Raw genomic sequence first — 13,676 nt, forward strand, 5'->3', positions numbered from 1 at the left:
GCCATTGATTTCCGTGGCCGATGCTATTTTTCCTGTTTATGATAATATATTGTCCCATTGTTGTGGCCGCTTGCACTCGGTTGAATTTCCCACACAGAGGACAGGAAACTGCTCCACGGCCTCAGACTTCCTTGGATTGATTTTCACAGAGGCGGGGAGGGCCCTGCCCACTTCTGGGTCCTTTGTGCAGAGCCTGCCTTGGCCCCGACCACCACCCTGGGGACACTTCCTTCCAGGCACCCAGCGCGCAGACGGCCTCCTGGGCTCGGTCCCACGCAGCCCCTGGGAAAAGCTCCCTTATCAGCTCCGACTATTATGTCATTTCTTTTTACATACGATGTTTATTGTCTTTAGAGCCCGCTCTGTGGGAATGTTCTTTTCAAGGGCGACAATGGGGAACCGCAGGACAAACCTGGTGAAGTCACTCAGCCTGGGGCATCAGGCCTTCCAGCCCTTCATAATCAGAAAACAAAACCCTCAGCAGCAGTTCAAGGGTGTCTTTACACTCTCTGGCTACTGAATTATTTATTTCAAAAAAAGCTTTATTACCAGTGCCTTATCCACCTCCCTAAATACAGGTTATAAAAAACAATGAAATCCACCCTGAATATTCATTGGAAGGACTGAGGCTGAAGCTGAAGCTCCGGTACTTTGGCCGCTTGATGCAAAGAGCTGACTCCTTGGGAAAGACCCAGGTGCTGAGAAATATTGAAAGCAGAAGGAGAAGAGGGCGGCAGAGGATGAGATGGCGGGTTGGCATCGCCGACTCGGTGGACGAGAATTTGAGCAAACTCCAGGAGATGGTGAGGGACAGAGAAGCCTGGCGTCCTGCAGTCCACGGGGTTGCAGAGTCAGATATGACTTAGGGACTGAGCAACAACAAACACTGAGAATCATTTAGGACGAACCAGGAAACCTAAAACGCTTTTTTTTTTTTTTTTTTAAAGATAAGTCAGAGTTTTTGTAACTATTTTGAGTTTCACTAAACACTTTCTTGGGCTTCTCTGGTGGCTCAATGGTAAGGAACTTGCCTGCCAATGCAGGAGACGCAGGTTCCATCCCTGGGTCAGGAAGATCCCCTGGAGAAGCAAATGGCACCCCGCTGCAGTATTCTTGCCTGGGAAATCCCAGGGACACAGGAGGCTGGCCGGCTACAGTCCATGGGGTCACAGAGTCAGGCATGACGTACTGACTAAAACACAGCATACTTTCCTAAGCTTCTCTTGGCAAAGTCAGCATCTATGAGTTCGGATTTAAGAAACACCTGCCCTACATACACTCAGCTGTTAGTCTGAAATACTTTTAAACTCAACAAGTTGTCTTAGACAACATAGATGGTGTTTTTTATTTTATTTTTTTTTATACTTTGGTATTGTTTATTTCAACTTTTAATTTTATATTGAAGTGTAGCTGTGAGGACTTCCCTTGTGGCTCAGTTGGTAAAATATCTGCCTGCAATGTGGGAGACCTGGGTTCCATCCCTGGGTTGGGAGGATCCCCTGGAGAAGGGAAAGGGAACCCACTCCAGTATTCTGGCCTGGAGAATCCCATGGACTGTATAGTCCATGAGGTCACAAAGAGTCGGACATGGCTGAGAGACTTTCATTTTCACTTTCATAGCTGTGACAGTTTCAGGTGGACAGCAAAGGGACTCAGCCACACACACACACACACACACACATATTTTTTTTTAAGTAGGGTTGCCACAATTGTTGATTTGCTTACTTATGTGCAAATCATAAGTATGTGTGTCAATTATCGTCAGACTCAAAACATCATAAATGTTTTTTATGTTTACTTATGTGCAAATCATAAATGTGTGTCATTTACCATCAGACTCAAAACATTTTTTTTTTCTTTTTGTAAATTTACCTTTTACAGGACAAGTTTATTCCTAAAGATAACACACAAGGTAGTTGATAAGTTATTAAGAGTCAGGTGCCATCCTTGGAAAACGATTATTAACTTACACTCTGAAATCCCGCTCCCCCAAGGAGCTCATTATCAATTAGAGAATCTCGGGCAGGAGGAGGCTGACAGGGGAAGCTGGTTCCACAACCACAGCTACAATCCCATGGAGGCATCTATGTGCAAGGGATAATTTGGAATTCAGGGGTTCTTTTCTCTAGTGTGGAAGGTTTCAGAGGTCTCAGAGAAAGATGCCCGCTTTATGGAGACTTTATCAAGGTAACTCGGTCAGAGCTGTCAAACAGATGCGTCTATGGGGAGGAACTCTCTGTTTCAGAGTTGTGACTACATAGCCACAGTGTGAAGCACTCCTCCATGAAAATCGATAGCCAGTTTCTAGATCTAAGGGGGCAGTTGGGCTTCCCTGGTGGCTCACATGGTAAGGAAACTGCCTGCAAGGCGAGAGGCCTGGGTTTGACCCCTGGTTCAGGAAGATCCCCTGGAGAAGGGAATGGCAACCCACTCCAGTATTTTTGCCCAGAGAATTCCATGGAGAGAGGAGCCTGTGGGTCACAGTACAGGAGGTCTCAAAGAGTCAGACATGACTGAGCGACTGATGAAGAGGGAGTTAATGGCTTTGATCAGCTGCAAATTATACCTTGTTCGTTTTCATCAACAAATGGCATTATGAGCAGAGTTTGACTGAGTTTCGTAAAATCATTTCCAGAGTTTCGACTTGGCTGAAATCGGCCAAATCACTATCAGGCTCTCAAACAGGACACATTATAAACCGATGCATCTCTGTTCCATTCGTTTGGAAACTCAAAGTTACAGGTATCAGGTCCGCCTCTGAGCACTGTTTCTATCCCTGCAGCAAGTCACCTGGATGGGAGACAAGCTCTTCATTTTACCCTCCAAACTTTTGTTCATTTGTACTGTTCTCCTTTTTGGAGGGCGAAAGGGGGTCTTTCACAGTGAATACATGTTATTGTTTAATTATTCAGTCATGTCTGACTGTTTGTGACCCCATGGACTGTAGCCCCCCAGGCTCCTCTGTCCATGTGATTCTCCAGGCAAGAATACGGGAGTGGGTTGCCACTTCCTTCTCCAAGGGATCTTCCCAACCCAGGGATCAAACCTGTGTCTCCTGCATTGGCAAGTGGATTCTTTACTACTAAGCCACCAGGGAAGCCCATAGTGAATACCTATGAGGCATCAAAATGATATGATCAGATCATTTAATTTGACATGTGAAAATATTGAGAAATGTCCCAGATAGGTTCTTCTTCAGGTGATGTATTGGTAAATATTGGGTCGGCCAGAAAGTTCATATAGGTTTGTCCATAAGATAGTACAGAAAAACCCAAACGACATTTTGGTTAACCCAATAGTATATAAACCAGGAGAATTTTTGTCCCCCTAGTGAAGCAATCAATATTATAGTTTACAGATTTGATCAGATTAATAGTAGAACCATGTGAAGGCAAGCTACTATTTTAATTATGTTTTTCAGCCTTCATTTCCTAATAGATACTCCTTCTGTCATATTTCTCATTTACTGTCTTCTTCTTAGACCATAAGAAGGTTTTGATATTTTATAAGTCTTAGCCAGCATCAGAAGGTTATGTGTATTGGATCCAAGGATTTCTGTTCACAAATTTCCTTACCTAGTGATTGAAAGAAATGGCAACCCACTCCAGTGTTCTTGCCTGGAGAATCCCAGGGACGGGGAGCCTGGTGGGCTGCCATCTATGGGGTTGCACAGAGTCGGACATGACTGATGCGACTTAGCAGCAGTGATTGAAAAAGTCCAGATACAAGAGTACACCAAAGCTGTGCAGGCTCCCCTGATTGTTCTCCTGGGGGAGTGAATAGCGCAGTGGTCTCCGGTGGTATCCTGGCATTCTGACTTTAGAGTCAAAGGCTGATCCAATCAAGAGGGGAGAGTTCAAATTTGTGAGGAAGGAAGGCCGTTGGGGAGCTGGGGCAAAGGATTCTAGTGTAGTGCACTGTTTATTCTGGGGAGATGATCTAGGAACTCTATAAAATGTCTGGCTTGAGTGACTGGCTTCTTATAGTACTAAATATTTGGGGAAATATCAAGAGCACCAATCTTGGTTGGGAACATGAGTAGCTCCAAGCTTGGTTGAGAATGTGTTGAGGATGTGATGAGTCTGTGGTACATCCAGACATCCATGTCCAAAGGGCAATGGCTCTGAGCAGGGAGAAGAGATGGGGGCCAGGTGAGGCTGTGACTCTCCCACCCCAATGTCATCAAGCCTTGAGGGCTCACAATCACCCAGGGAGACGAAAGAAAGGAGGCTAGCTGGCCACGGAAAGAAACCCAGGAAACACCAGTTGAAGGGTATGAAGAGGAGGCCCTCAAAGTGAGATGGGGAAAATGGTGCCAAAGAAGAATCATATGAGGAGGACAGTGTTATAGAAATTGTGCCAGTGAATCCTTGTACAACCCTTTCTCAGGGAGCCATTGGCATGGAACAATCTGGAACAATCTTTATCTGGAAACTTCATCAGGAGTTGATAAACTCTGGCAAGGGGAGCATGACTGATCCATTATATTCTCCAGAGATAATTTATGTAAATTGTACAGTAAGAAGGAACTATAAACAGAAGAATCCTCTTCATTCTATACCTACTGGTCTGGCCTTGAGAATTTTTTGCATGCTTGTTTCTTTATACTTTTGAAAGTATAAATAGTATAAATACTTTTACATATAGTATTTATAAATATGTATAGTTATAGTATATACAATATATATATATTATATTTTCAACAAAATATAGTAGAACCATCCACTCCCTTTTAAGGTCTCATAGGACACAGAAGAGATTGCAACAACATCACATCATTGTAAAGCATCTCAAAAATGAAAAAAGGAGGCAGGTTACTCCACAAGGGCAGAACATCTTTTAGACTATGTTTCTGGAGATTGACTTTGGATGAATTTCTTTTCTTAGGTAGCTTTTACTCTGCTTAAATTATGAAATAAGTCAAGGAAATGGAAATCACCAGCAAAGGGCAGGGAAGATGGTAGGTCCTGACATTTCCAGGAAATAAATGAAATCTGTTAAAAATCAAACAAGAACTCTTCAGATTAAGGTCTCTCTTTGCAGCCATAGAATCCACCCATCACTGCCATAATTAAAAGACAAATGCTAATTAATACGTTTTGCACTTTGGAAGGGACAAAGTAGTCCCCCTTGATATTTCGCCAAGGAACGTTCTCTAATACTGGGTTATTACAGAGATCTGGGAGGATAAAGGCTGAACAGAGCCTAGGAGCTCTGATGATAAAGACGTCTTTGCTCCCCTTTGCCGGAGTCATTTCTGTGGGAGTCCTGGAGGCAGAGAGCAGATGGCAGTCGGAAGAAAAATGCATGGGAGGTGAGGAAGGGAAGGAAGAGCGGGAGGATGTCAGTTTCATTGCGTTCAAGCAGCTTGGCTGAGAAGAGAAAGAAAGCTCAGAGGGTGGGAGCTCGAAAGCAGCACAGGGCTGGAGAGATTTCTGTTTATTTATTTCAGTTTGGGAAATAAATGAGGATGCTTGGAAGTTGAGAAGAGAGAGAGAAAACAGGAGAGTGCACAAATGAAAATAGAGAGGAGCCTTCTCTCTTCTCGGTCCTCACTGAGTGATCTTCATAACCACAGTCATCAGTTCTCGATGCCTGTCCTCTTTCCTGCCTGGACCCCTCACCCGAGTTCCCAGCGGCATGGCCACCAGCATGTGCGTGCCTGAAGCTGTGGTTCCTAGGGTTCAGTTCAGTTCAGTTGCTCAGTCGTGTCCAACTCTTTGCGACCCCATGAATCGCAGCATGCCAGGCCTCCCTGTCCATCACCAACTCCTGGAGTTCACTCAGACTCATGTCCATCGAGTCGGTGATGCCATCCAGCCATCTCATCCTCTGTCGTCCCCTTCTCCTCCTGCCCCCAATCCCTCCCAGCATCAGAGTCTTTTCCAATGAGTCAACTCTGCGCATGAGGTGGCCAAAGTACTGGAGTTTCAGCCTCAGCATCAGTCCTTCCAAAGAAATCCCAGGGCTGATCTCCTCCTAGGCTTGGTTGACTGTAAAATGAAGATAATCGGGCTTGATGAGTTTCGGGGGACTTCCTTAGGCCCACACCCTCTGGACCCCTCCATTGCAGCTGCCCTCTAATTTCCCGCCCCCCCTGATCCAGTCTACATGTGCTGCCAGGACAATTTTTCTAAGCACCTATAGTTCCTTTGGTTTAAAATTCTTCAACAATTCTCCATCAGCTACGTTTGGATAAACTCCAGACTCCTTGGCTTGGAAAAGAAGACAGTCTCTAAAAGTCTCTTTATGAGTCTGCTCTTACTCTTTCTCCATATAGATCTGATTTCCGGCCAGGCCAACTTGTACCTCGTTGAATGCATTGTGTGAGCCCTGGAGAGTATCATCTTGTCTTTTTGAGATTCAGTCTAAATGTGGACTCTTCTAGTTGTGTGTGTGTGTGTGTGTGTGTGTGTGTGTGTTAGTTTCTCAGTCGTGTGTGACTCTTTGCAACCCCATGGACTGTAGCCTGCCAGGATCCTCTGTCCATGGAATTCTCCAGGCAAGAATACTGGAGTGGGTTGCCATTCCCTTCTCCAGGGTATCTTCCTGACCCAGAGATTGAACTCAAGTCTCTGGACCTGCAGGCTGATTCTTTACCGTCTGAGCCACCAGGGAAATCCTGAACTCTTCTATTAGAATTTCCTAAATGTTCTCAAGCAGTTAGCCCAGTCTGTTCTTGCCTGGTCTGTGTTCTACTTTTCTTCCTTGTTTTCTCTTGTTTTTCTTTCGGCACATGTAGGTCTCCCCCATCCCCCAAACTCCATGGTATGCTTTGCATCTTTAGCACTGCCAGATGTCATATTTGCTTCCTCCAGAGTATTATAAAACCTTCCCAAGACCAAACTATTCACCATTGCACTTTAGCACTTTATAGAAATGTCATTTTCTCAAGTTTGATAAAATGCAAATAATATCCTTCCATGGTTAATGTATCTGTGTTCCAGATACACAGTATGATAAAGACAAGTCAGTTATCAGATTAACCTAAGGAATCACCTTGATTTTGCAGGACCTCTGTAACAGTGCCTAAGGCAGAATTTTAGACCCTTTGATGGAACCAAAAAGAAAAAAATAGTGAATTCTAAAGACCAATAGTATAGCTGATAAGAGAAAAACAATATGGAATCGGAGAGTTCCAAGACTGAATCTTCATTTAACTTCTATAAAGTAAAAGTATCTCATCTTGAAAATGGCACTGCATCTGGAATGTGCAGACCACTTAATAATTAAGGTTGTAACTAGACATTTCTAACTCTCACTGTCTGTCTGGAAGGGGCTGAGGTAACCAGCTCCTCAGACTAATTCATACTAACGTGAACTATAGTCGAGTCTGCTGCTGCTGCCCTTTAGTCACGAAGTCGTGTCCGACTCTGTGACCCCTTGGACTGTAGCCCGCCAGGCTCGTCTACCCATGGGATTTTCCAGGCAGGAATACTGGAGTGGGTCGCCGTTTCCTCCTCCAGGAAATCTTCCCAACCCAGGGCTTGAACGAGTGTCTCCTGTGTCTCCTGCTTTGGCAGGCAGATTCTTTACCACTAGCGCCACCTGGGAAGCCCCTGTATTCATGTCACTAACCTGTTGACATTTCACAAGCTGGTCTGACACTGATCATTTCCATCTAAATATTCAGATACTGCTGCCTCATAGCCCTTGCCTCAAAATATTAAATTTCACCTTCACTCACTGGTGTACACACGAGACATGTTGAGCATGGGGGTAAAACACAGCCAGCTGGGTGAGCCCTTTGGAGTGGGGCGTGTGTCAGACACTGTCAAGGTGTTGGCAGCTCTGGGGCTGTTTTTCACACTAGATTTCGTGATGTGACAAACAGTCAACATGGTGTTTAGACATCTTTATTGAATTTGCTACAATGTTGCTTCTGTTTTTATGATTTGGATTTTTGACCTGGAAGCTCATGGGATCTTAGGTCCCTGACCCGGAATTGAACCCTCACCCCTTACCCTGGAAAGTGAAGTCTTAACCACTGGACCTCCAGGGAAGTCTCAGCATCGTACTTTAAATTCATGCATAGAAATCTGCTGTCACCCAGAGAATATCCCGGACCTTTTCCTTTCTTGGGGCTTTCACGCTCCTGCTTTTCTCACAGGTGATTTTACTGTGGAGAAGATGCTTCACTCTGCCACCCAAGGTCTCGAGGAAATTTGCTGTACTCTCAGACATTCCAGTCCCAGAAAAGGGTCTGGCACTGTGTTTCCCCTTCTTCTTCCCCTTTCCTCTTCTTCTTTGTCCTTCCACATCAGCGGCAAGAAAAAGGTTTTCTCCAAACATTTTTTGCATCAGATTTTTACATGCCTAACATGGTCCTTCCAAGATCTGCTGCAATTCTCTCTTCCTTACAAACCTCAGATTTTCTGAAGAACTTAGGGAAAGTCCCTATAGGATTGAATGAGAAGGTTTGGGATATAGCCAACATATGTTCTTGGAACACACAGAATCAATCTCCAAGGAGGGGTTCTATCCATTTCCAGTATCTTCCAGCTCATCGTCTCTGTGGGGGCAGTCCAAATGTCCATCTGCCTACCCTTCTCTTGTCTCCTGTGGAGTTTTATGACAGCTTCATCCTATTCTCAGTTCACGAGTCTAGAATTCTCAACTCCCATAAGTTCTAGGATATGTCACTTTCAAAGCGTGTTCCCAGTGCCTCTCAGGAAGTCAGTGGAAATAGGACTCTGGCAACTTTTTCATGCTTAATTTATCCCAGGTGGCTTTACCATCCCAACATCTTTGCCTGCAACTGACCATACATTTATGTCATGGAGGATGGTGTGATAAGTTCATGTCATTATGTTATCCCAGATTCTGTCTGGGGTTGAATTGTAGAAATATAGATTGAATCAGTTTCCCCTTACCATTATTTTCAATTGTTAGTTGTTTACCAAACTGATGAAAAATTCTGTAGCAAAAGTACATGAATTGCGGGGGAATTCATGTGGAGGTCAGAGTGGAAGCAGGTGTGAGTGGGTCCAGCCAAAGGAGACATGGCTGCCAAAGTGTTTGAGTCCATGAGCAAGTTTGGTCTTGCCTTAGCAGTTGCAGGAGGCGTGGTGAACTCTGCCTTGTATAATGTGGATGCTGGGCACAGAGCTGTCATCTTTGACTGGTTCCGGGGAGTGCTGACATTGTTGTAGGAGAAGGGACTCACTTCCTCATCCCTTGGGTACAGAAACCAATTATCTTTGACTGCCGCTCTCGACCACGTAATGTGCCAGTAATCACTGGTAGCAAAGACTTAAACAGAATGTCAACATCACGCTGCGCATCCTCTTCCGGCGGGTTGCTAGTCAGCTTCCTCGCATCTTCACCAGCATCGGAGGGGACTACGACGAGCGCGTGCTGCCGTCCATCATTACAGAGATCCTCAAGTCCGTGGTGGCTCGCTTTGATGCTGGAGAACTGATCACCCAGAGAGAGCTGGTCTCCAGACAGGTGAGCGATGACCTCACAGAGCGAGCAGCGACCTTTGGGCTCATCCTGGATGACGTATCCTTGACGCATCTGACCTTTGGGAAGGAGTTCACAGAAGCGGTGGAAGCCAAACAGGTGGCTCAGCAGGAAGCAGAGAGGGCCAGATTTGTGGTGGAAAAGGCTGAGCAGCAGAAGAAGGCAGCCATCATCTCCGCAGAGGGCGACTCCAAGGCGGCAGAGTTAATTGCCAACTCGCTCGCCACTGCAGGCGACAGCCTGATCGAGCTGCGCAAGCTGGAGGCAGCGGAAGACATCGCGTACCAGCTGTCGCGCTCACGGAACATCACCTACCTGCCCGCCGGGCAGTCGGTGCTCCTCCAGCTGCCCCAGTGAGGCCCACACCTCCTGGGCTAGCTGGACCACAGCCCCGAAGTTGCTCAGCACCACCTTCCTTCTTCTGCCCCAGAAATCACTGTGAAACTTCATGATTGGCTTAAAGTGAAGGAAATAAAAGTAAAATCACTTCAGATCTCTTATTTACTCAATCAGGAAAAAAAAAAAAAAAGGACATGTATTGCAGACTTTACCTTGCATTTGAGGGGCTCCAGAGACCCTGAAGCCTCCAGTCCAGGCCCTTCTGCTTTACAGATGGTATTTTTTGTGAACAGTTTGAATCCTACTGTTGGAAAACGGAAACAATTTTTTTCTTCTGTCTCTCTCTGGATTCATTCAGAACTGTTCACAATGCTCTTTGCCTTTGTGCCCAAAGGTAACAGGCTTGAGAAAATGAAGGGGTTTCAATGATGATGGCTACTCCAAATTCATAATTCACCTGGTTACCGGTTCAGAATTGGCCACTGCATTAGGAAAGGAATCATGAAGGGACAACATATTAGAAAATGGGCTTCTTAAACACAAGAAGGCAGACCCTGTATGGGTTCCAACTATAAGTATAACTGTGAAAAACATCACGGAAGAAAAATGAAGTAGAAAAAGGTCAGTGGGGGTAGTAGGGACTAATTTCCAGCAAAATAAGTTCAGTAAATTTTAGAGTTGTTGTTCAGTCGCTAACCTGTGTCTGACTCTGCAACCACAGGAACTGCAGCACGCCAGGCGCCTCTGTCCTCCACTCTCTCCCGGAGTTTGCTCACATTCATGTCTGTTGAGACAGTGATGCTATCTAACTATCTCATCCTCTGTGACCACAAGTGTAAATAAAATTTACATTTATGATGGGGCTGTTTGTCTCATGAGACAGTACCTCACCCCAGGATTCATTTAAAAGAGTACTGACTACTGGGCTTCAGTCTAGGAGTTTCATTTCTTCCCCAGAGGGTTAGACTCTTGACTTAGAAAAAACATAAGATCCCTATGCCCTGTCCATAAAAGCTTCTGTTGTTTGTTTGACGAGTAAGAGCTATAGCAGCATGCTGATCTGTCTCATGCTACCCACCCAGGGAAGGTTGCAAAGGGAAGTTCTATCAAGTTGCTGTTCTTCAATCCCTCACAAGATCATTTCTTTTCCGTTGTACACAGCCATGTGCTTTACTGTTTAACCAGCCAAGGCTAAGCAATCAGGCTCCTCCTTTTCTGATGTCCTGGAAGAGCTGGCTGCACGCATCTCAGCTGCCCTGTGCTGGAGGAAACGCAGTTCCAGCTGACTGCAGATGTTTTTACAGTTGGTCCCTCTCTCAGTTTGAAATTCTCCAAACAAATAAAGCTTGGCCATGCCTCTTTTTTTTTCCTTTTAATTTATCCTTGGACTAGAAATCACGTTAGTTGGTTTTGTTTAATGCACTCTACTGATTAATCCATTTATTTAACTGGATTTGAGCACTTTAAAACCACATCACAGATACAATACCTATTTCTAAAGATTTCTTTTCTAAAACTTTCTTTCCAAGTCTTTAAATTTGCTTTTAAATCTCTTCACTATCTAAGTGATTAGTTTCCTTGAAGGAGACTCTCCTTTTTACCATAATTTCCTTTTCTTCCTGGAAGTGATTGAAGGAATGAAGAGTCCTTGAGATGCCGCGAGGATATTAGCTACAGACGATGAGAAAATGGGAGCTGAGCTATGCATTTAGAGAAGGATTTGTGATATGTGGAGATATGCCAGAGAGAGACCATCGCAGAAGTCAGATGATTGCAATGCTAAGTTACATGTTCACCTTTGCTATCGGTTTAAGAAAGCCTTCCCTCTCATGAAGGGAAATTGCTACCAACAGCTACTTATTAGCTGAGTAGTGTTTTCTCTCTTGGTTAAGGTCAACTGCTGCCAAGTCACTTCAGTCGTGTCTGACTCTTTGCGACCCCATAGACTGCAGCCTACCAGGCTCCTCTGTCCATGGGATTTTCCAGGAAAGACTGAGCCAAATATTCACTCAGAGGCATGAGTAAGGTGGGGAGGGGAGAGAGAGAAGGAGAGAGAGAAAGGAGAGAGCACACCTTATGTTGATGTGATCATTAACATCAAGGATCTATTGAAATTGGCAAAAATTATTTCTTCATCACTTTATGTCACTTTTTGCCTGTAGGACTGAGGGCTACTTTTGATGCAATAGAGAGAACTTTTTCCTTCAGTTGAACAGTTCAGAAATAAATGAACGTCAGGTAACTATCAATCCCAGACTGTCTGTGAAGGAAGCCACAGAATCAGCGTGAAGGAAACTAGGCTAGCTTTGGCTGGACAAACCAAGTGACGGAGAAACACTCACAGGTTCTTCTAAGTGTGGCCCTGTGCTCAACCAGCAAAGCCCTGTATGCAGATCACCGTTCAAGCAGTAGGGCAAGGCCGCTCATTTGTAAAATTCACTTTTATTGGAGTGTAGCTGCTTCACAATGTTGTGTTAGTGTCTGCTGTAGAGCAAAGTGAATCAGCTATATGTACACGTATCTCTGGTTTTTTTTTTTTTTTGCATTTTCTTCCCATTTAGGTCACCACAGAGCATTGAGTAGAGTTTCTTGTGCTATGGTGGGTATGTCAATTCCAGTTTCCCAGTTCATCCCTCCTTCCTCCCCTGTATCCATACATCTGTTCTATAAGTCTGTGTCTCTATTTCTGCTTTGTAAACAAGTTCATCTGTATCATTTTTATAGATCCCACATATAAGCTGTATTATATATTTGTTTTTTTCTTTCTGGCTTGCTTCACTTTCGGCTCCATCCATGTCTCTGCAAATTGCACAGTTTCATTCCTTTTTATGGCTGAGTAAAATTCCATTGTATATATGCACCACGTCTTCTTTATCCATTCCTCTCTTGATGGACATTTATGTTTTTTCCATGTCTTGGCTATTGTAAATAGTGCTGCAATGAATATTGGGGTGCATGTATCTTTTTGCATGTGTGTGCGCTCAGTCGTGTCCAACTCTTTGCAACCCCATGAAATGTAGCCCCTCAGGCTCCTCTGTCCATGGGATTTTCCAGGCAAGAATACTGGGTTGCCATTTCCTTTTTGAATTATGGTTTTCTCCAGATATGTGCCCAGGAGTGGGATTTCTGGGTCATACAGTAATTCTATTTTGAGCAGTTTTTAAAGAAACCTCCACATTGGCTGGGCGGATCCACATTCCCCTCAACAGTGTAAAGGGCTCCCTTCTCTCCACACCCTCTCCAGCATGTATTGTTTGTAGACTTTTTAATGATGGCCATTCTGACCGGTGTGAGGTGGTCCCTCACTGTAGCTTTGATTTGCATTTCTCTAATAATTAGTGACGTTGAGCATCTTCTCATGTCTTTGTTGAATCGCCACTCATTTTTAAATGCCTTTACTTATGGATCATTTCATGCTGGTTCCACAATTATTATGGGGTTAGATGTCATGAGTTTTGATGATTTTATTTGATGTTCTTGAATTTATCAAAAATGTTCTGAATCTCTATAATTTGCATATCGTTTAGAGTAAAACTGAAATATGAGAAGGTATCAAAGATAGGAAAACCAAGGCAGTCTATAGTCTCTTAATTTTTTAAATAAAATTCCAGGATTTTCATGGAAATTTCTTGGCGTTTTTCCGCAGTAGGTAGATACAGTCATTCACCTTCTTATCCTTAGCGCAGCTTTCCAGAAAAACAAAAGGGAGACTAAAAACAATTCAGCTATCAACTCACATTTTGTGTATTTTTAAAAGAGCTCTATTTTGTTTTAATCTTTCAGAAACTTTTCTTCATAGTCAAGAAATCTTGAAAATGATTATATTGAACAAGAAAGATCACTTTCCTCTGAAGTCTCAAGTAAAAATTGGC

At 44.1% G+C, this 13,676-nt stretch overlaps 1 pseudogene across 1 annotated transcript; it reads left to right on the forward strand.

Annotated features, from left to right (window-relative positions):
- The first annotated feature begins 8,925 nt into the window (after positions 1–8,925).
- On the forward strand, positions 8,926–9,956 carry LOC147362050 (prohibitin 1 pseudogene; annotated as a pseudogene). The gene has a single exon (XR_015137743.1). The product of XR_015137743.1 is annotated as a prohibitin 1 pseudogene (transcript).
- The last annotated feature ends 3,720 nt before the right edge of the window (positions 9,957–13,676 follow it).

Source organism: Bos grunniens, chromosome 12 (genome assembly GCF_055505025.1).
Source record: "Bos grunniens cultivar Pamir isolate PY7600 chromosome 12, Bosgru_T2T1.0, whole genome shotgun sequence".
In the NCBI taxonomy this organism is placed as follows: Eukaryota; Metazoa; Chordata; class Mammalia; order Artiodactyla; family Bovidae; genus Bos; species Bos grunniens.